This window comes from Schistocerca piceifrons, chromosome 1, assembly GCF_021461385.2.
Source record: "Schistocerca piceifrons isolate TAMUIC-IGC-003096 chromosome 1, iqSchPice1.1, whole genome shotgun sequence".
In the NCBI taxonomy this organism is placed as follows: Eukaryota; Metazoa; Arthropoda; class Insecta; order Orthoptera; family Acrididae; genus Schistocerca; species Schistocerca piceifrons.
This window is the reverse complement of record NC_060138.1, coordinates 1,132,870,333-1,132,875,821: the sequence shown is the minus strand read 5'-3', so window position 1 is coordinate 1,132,875,821 and position 5,489 is coordinate 1,132,870,333.

The window sequence follows — 5,489 nt, the reverse complement described above, 5'->3', positions numbered from 1 at the left end:
GCAACAGTATTTTCATTTCTCCACATAATTTCCGTCAGTCTCAACTGCCTTACGCCATTTTGGAACCAGCACCTGTATACCCGCATGGTAAAATTCTGGACCAACATGTTGGAGCCACTGTTTGACAGAGTGCACAAGGGAGTCATCATCTTCAAACCTTTTTCCACGAAGAGAGTCTTTCAGTTTCCCAAAGAGATGATAGTCACATGGAGCCAGGTCAGGACTGTAAGGCGGGTGTTTCAGTGCTGTCCATCCGAGTTTTGTGATCGCTTCCACGGATTTTTGACTGACATGTGGCCGTGCATTGTCGTGCAACAGCAAAACATCCTGCTTTTGTCGATGTGGTCGAACACGACTCGGTCGAGCTTGAATTTTCTTCAGTGTCGTCACATATGCATCAGAATTTTTCGTGGTTCCACTTGGCACGACGTCCGCAAGCAAGAGTCCTTCGGAATCGCAAAACACTGTAGCCATAACTTTTCCAGCAGAAGGTGTGGTTTTGATTTTTTTTTTCTTGGGTGAATTTGCATGATGCTACTCCATTGATTGCCTCTTCATCTCTGGTGAAAAATGGAGTTATGTTTCACCAACTGTCACAATTCTTCCAAGAAATTCATCTCCACCATTCTCGTACTGTTCCAAAAGTTAGCTACATACCGATTTTCTTGTTTCTTTGTGAGCCACTGTCAACATCCTGGGAATCCACCTGGCACAAACCTTTTTTAACGCCAACACTTTCAGTATTCTGCAAACACTTCCTTGCCCTATCCCAACGGAGTGTGACAATTCGTTCACTGTGATGCGTCTGTCAGCAGTCACCAGTTCGTTAACTCTCTGCACATTGTCTGGAGTGTGTGCAGTACGAGGCCTGCCACTGCGAGGACAATCCTCAATATTGCCGTGCCCGCTTTCATCACGTAACCTGCTTGCCCAACGACTAACTGTACTGCGATCGACAGCAGCATCTCCATACACCTTTTTCAACCTCTTGTGGATATTTCCCACTGTCTCGTTTTCACAGCACAGGAATTCTATGACAGCACGTTGCTTCTGACGAACGTCAAGTGTAGCAGCCATCTTGAAGACACGCTGTGACGGCAGCACTCACGGGAACAGGTTGACCTAAGTCCGAAAACAATCGGGAAGGATGTATCTACACACTGTAAAACTTTCACACATGCAGAATGAGAACTGTATTTTTAAAAAAAATAGTGTGCATTTCTTTTGGAGTGACCCTCTTATATCCGCTGTCACGTGTCCCGCACACACTTGAGCAATATTCCAGAATGGGTCGCACGAGTGTTTTTTATGCAGTTTCCTTTTTAGACTAATTGCGTTTCTCTTGTATTCTACCAATGAAACGCAATTGCCGCTGCGTTACCTACGACTGAGACTAAGTGGTTTTCCCATTTCGTGTCTCTGTAGATTGTGGTATTTGCTTAGTTGTCCGATTGCAGCTGTGCCTCAGTCAAACTTGCCAGTCACAGTAGCAAGTCATAGGAGACTGATTTCACTTGTTTTGTGAAGTGCACAGTATTACACTTCTGGATAGTTAAAGCCATTTGCTAATCTTTGCACCACTTTGAAACCTTATCAAGATCTAACACCATTTGTGCAGCTTTTACCACACGTCATTATAGATAACTGTATCTGTATGACTCCGAGCCACTTTTATTTACCCCTCCCAGTATAGATGTAATGGCAGCGCTTGCAACCTGTCGAGTGGGCCGAAGTGGAACATGCGCGGAAGACAAGTTGGGCTGCTCCTAGCGGCGCTGTCCCGCCGAGGGACCGAATGACGTCACAAGGCGCAAGTGGCCCGTGCCAATTTGAAACTGCTGCTCCCGCGTCCCTACATGCGTCAAGCCTACGTCTTTGTTTCCGCTCAATGCCCAAAGCACCACGCCCTACGAAGTGTGTAACCATCGTCTCTGTTAAAATTTTGTTCAGTCTAATTTCGGCAGCTTCTTTGACAATACAATCGCAGTATGATGATGTTTGAGTCAAAACTCTAGTATTTCCAAATTATATATGTACGTTTTCTATGCTATGTTCACTCAGGGCCGATCTCTCAAGTCCCCTTTGTTTGATTTGTCGTGAATACTCTGCAAAGCGCTCAGAAACTGTGCGAATGGTTTGACCTATGTAAATGCTACCACATTCCAACGGGACACCATTGTATTGTATTGTATTGTATTGTATGATACTGGGGGCCTAGAAACGACGAAGACGCTTCGTCCAGGCCGTAGCCCTCAGTGGTTCACAACCCCACAGCAGGCTACAGCAGTCGACTCACCCCACCGCCGCCATACACCGAACACAGGGTTACTTTGCGGTTCGGCCCCCCAGTGGACCCCACCGGGAACGTCTCACACCAGATGAGTGTAACCCCAATGTTTGCTTGGTAGAGTAATTATGGTGTACACGTAAGTGCAGAAAGAATTTGCGCAACAATCGCCGACATAGTGTAACTGAGGCGGAGTAAGGGGAACCAAACCGCATTCGCCGAGGCAGATATAAAACCGCCTTAAAAACCATCCACAGACTGGCCGGCACACCGGACCCCGACACTCATCCGCAGGGCGGATTCGTGCCGGGGACCGGCACGCATTCCAGCCCGGAAAGCGAGTGCGTTAGACCGCACGCCGGCCGGAGTGGCCGTGCGGTTCTAGGCGCTGCAGTCTGGAGCCGAACGACCGCTACGGTTGCAGGTTCGAATCCTGCCTCGGGCATGGAGGTGTGTGATGTCCTTAGGTTAGTTTAGGTTTAATTAGTTCTAAGTTCTAGGCGACTGATGACCTCAGGAGTTACGTCGCATAGTACTCAGAGCCATTTGAACCATTTATTTAGACCGCACGGCTAACCGGGCGGGCAGGGGACACCATACACTCCACGAACTCGAATAACTAAGTTGTCTTTAACGGGATGTAATATATCACTTAGACTGCAGGCGCACCGGAACACTGGTCTCCGTCAATGGTTCAAATGGCTCTGAGCACTATGGGACTTAACATCTGTGGTCATTAGTCCCCTAGAACTTAGAACTACTTAAACCTAACTAGCCTAAGGACACCACACACATCCATGCCCGAGGCAGGATTCGAACCTGCGACCGTAGCAGCCGCGCGGTTCCGGACTGAGCGCCTAGAACCGCTAGACCACCGCGGCCGGCCTCAGTCAATGTCTCTTCAGCACGCCCCCTATCTTGTTAATAGTTGCTCCACAGTATGCTGATTCACGTGGCGTCTTTCGTCGGTGGCACTTGCAAGCTTTACCTTTTTTTCCCTCACTGTAACTATTTTCTCTCAACAAGCGCATCAAATACTGAAATTCAGTCTGTGAAAAAGGTTCCAGACGCTGCCACTACATCTACATAAGGAGAATACCATGGCAGTCCCTGCAGTCACTGAATTCAACTCATGATGACGATGGCGGAGACAACTATCAAAAAGCTCTAGTGTTTTATTCGAAACCACTCTGCTGTCTGCGACAGAATTACAGTGTTAGGCTTGGTTTTATTATATATGATTATTTTAATTGGTAGTGTTAATATATTTGATTTTATGAAACCTCAATGTTTTTAGTTCTTCTCCATGGATTTTAATTCCTACTCCAAATTTTCCTTTTGTTTCCAATACTGCCGGCTCAGTATACGCACTGAATAACATCTGCGATAGGCTACAACCCTGTCTCACTCAATTCTCAACTAGTGCTTCCCTTTCGTGCCCCTCGACTCTTATAACTGCCTTCTGGCTTCTGTACAAATTGTGAATAGCCTCTCGCTCCCTGTATTTTACCGGTGCCACCTTCAGACTCTGAAAGAGAGTATTCCTGTCGACATTGTCAAAAGCTTTCTCTAAGTCTACAATTCTATAAACATAGGTTTGCCTTTCCTTAATCTATCATCTAAGATAAGTCGTAGGGTCAGTATTCCCCCTCGTGTTCCAACATTTCTACGGAATCCAAACTGATCTTCTCCGACGTCGGCTTCTAACAGTTCTTCCATTCGTCTGTAAAGAATTCGTGTTAGTATTTTGTAACCGTGACTTATTAAACTGATAGTTTGGTAATGTTCACACCTGTCAACGCCTGCTTTATTTGTAATTGGAATTATTATATTCTTCTTGAAGTTTGAGGGTATTTCAGCGGCCTCATACATCTTGTTCACCAGATGGTAGAGTTTTGTCATGGTTGCTCTCCCGAGGCTATCAGTAGTTCTAATCGAATGTTGTCTACTCCCAGGGCCTTGTTTCGACTTAGGTCTTTCAATGCTCTGTCAAATTCTTCACGCCGTATCATATCTCCCATTTCATGTCCATCTGCGGCCTCAAGTACATCGCCCTTGTATAGACCATCTATATACTCCTGCCACCTTCCTGCTTTCCCTTCTTTGCTTAGGTCTAGTCTTCCATCTGAGGTCTTGATATTCATACAGGTTGTCCTATTTTTCTCCAAAGTTATCTTTACTTTTCCTGTAAGCAGTATCTATCTTACCCCTAGTGATATATGCTTCTACATTCTTACATTTGTCCTCTAGCCATCCCTGCTTAGCCATTTTGCAGTTCCTGTCGATCTCATTTTTGAGACGTTTGTATTCATTTTCGCCTGCTTCATTTACTGTATTTTTATATTTTCTCCTTTCATCAATTAAATTCAATGTCTTTTCTATTACCCAAGGATTTATACTAGCCCTCGGCTTTTTACCTACTTGATCCTCTGCTGCCTTCCCTATTTCATCTCTCAAAGCTACCCATTTTCTTCTACCGTATTTATTTCCCCTGTTCTTGTCAATCTTTCGCTAATGCTCTCTCTTAAAATCTCTGCAACCTTTGGTTCTTTCAGTTTATCCAGGTACCATCTCGTAAAATTCCTGCCTTTTTGCAGGTTCTTCAATTTTAATCTACAGTTCATAAAGAATAAATTGGGGTCAGAGTCCACATCTGCCCCTGGAAATGTCTTACAATTTAAAACCTGCTTTCTAAATCTCTGTCTTACCATTATACAATGTATCTGAAACCTTAGAGTGTTTCCAGGTCTCTTCCACGTATACAACCTTCTTTCATGATTCCTAAACCAAGTGTCAGCTACGATTAAATTATGCTCTGCACAAAATTCTACCAGGTGGCTTCCTCTTTCATTCTTTACCCACAGTGCATATTCACCTACTACTTTTCCTTCTCTTCTTTTTCCTGCTATCGAATTCCACTCTCCCATGACTATTAAATTTCGTCTCACTCAACTATTTCAATAATTTCTTTTATCGCATCATACGTTTCTACAGTCTCTTCATCATCTGCGTAGCTAGTTGGCAAATAAACTTTGCTACTGCGGTAGGTGTGGTCTTCGTGTCTATCTTGGATACAATAATGCGTTCACTGAGCTGTTCGTAGTGGGTTATACGCTTTCCTAGTTTTTACTCTTATTTACGATATCTGATTTTGTATTTACAACCCTGTATTCACCTGTCCACACGTCTTGTTACTCCTACC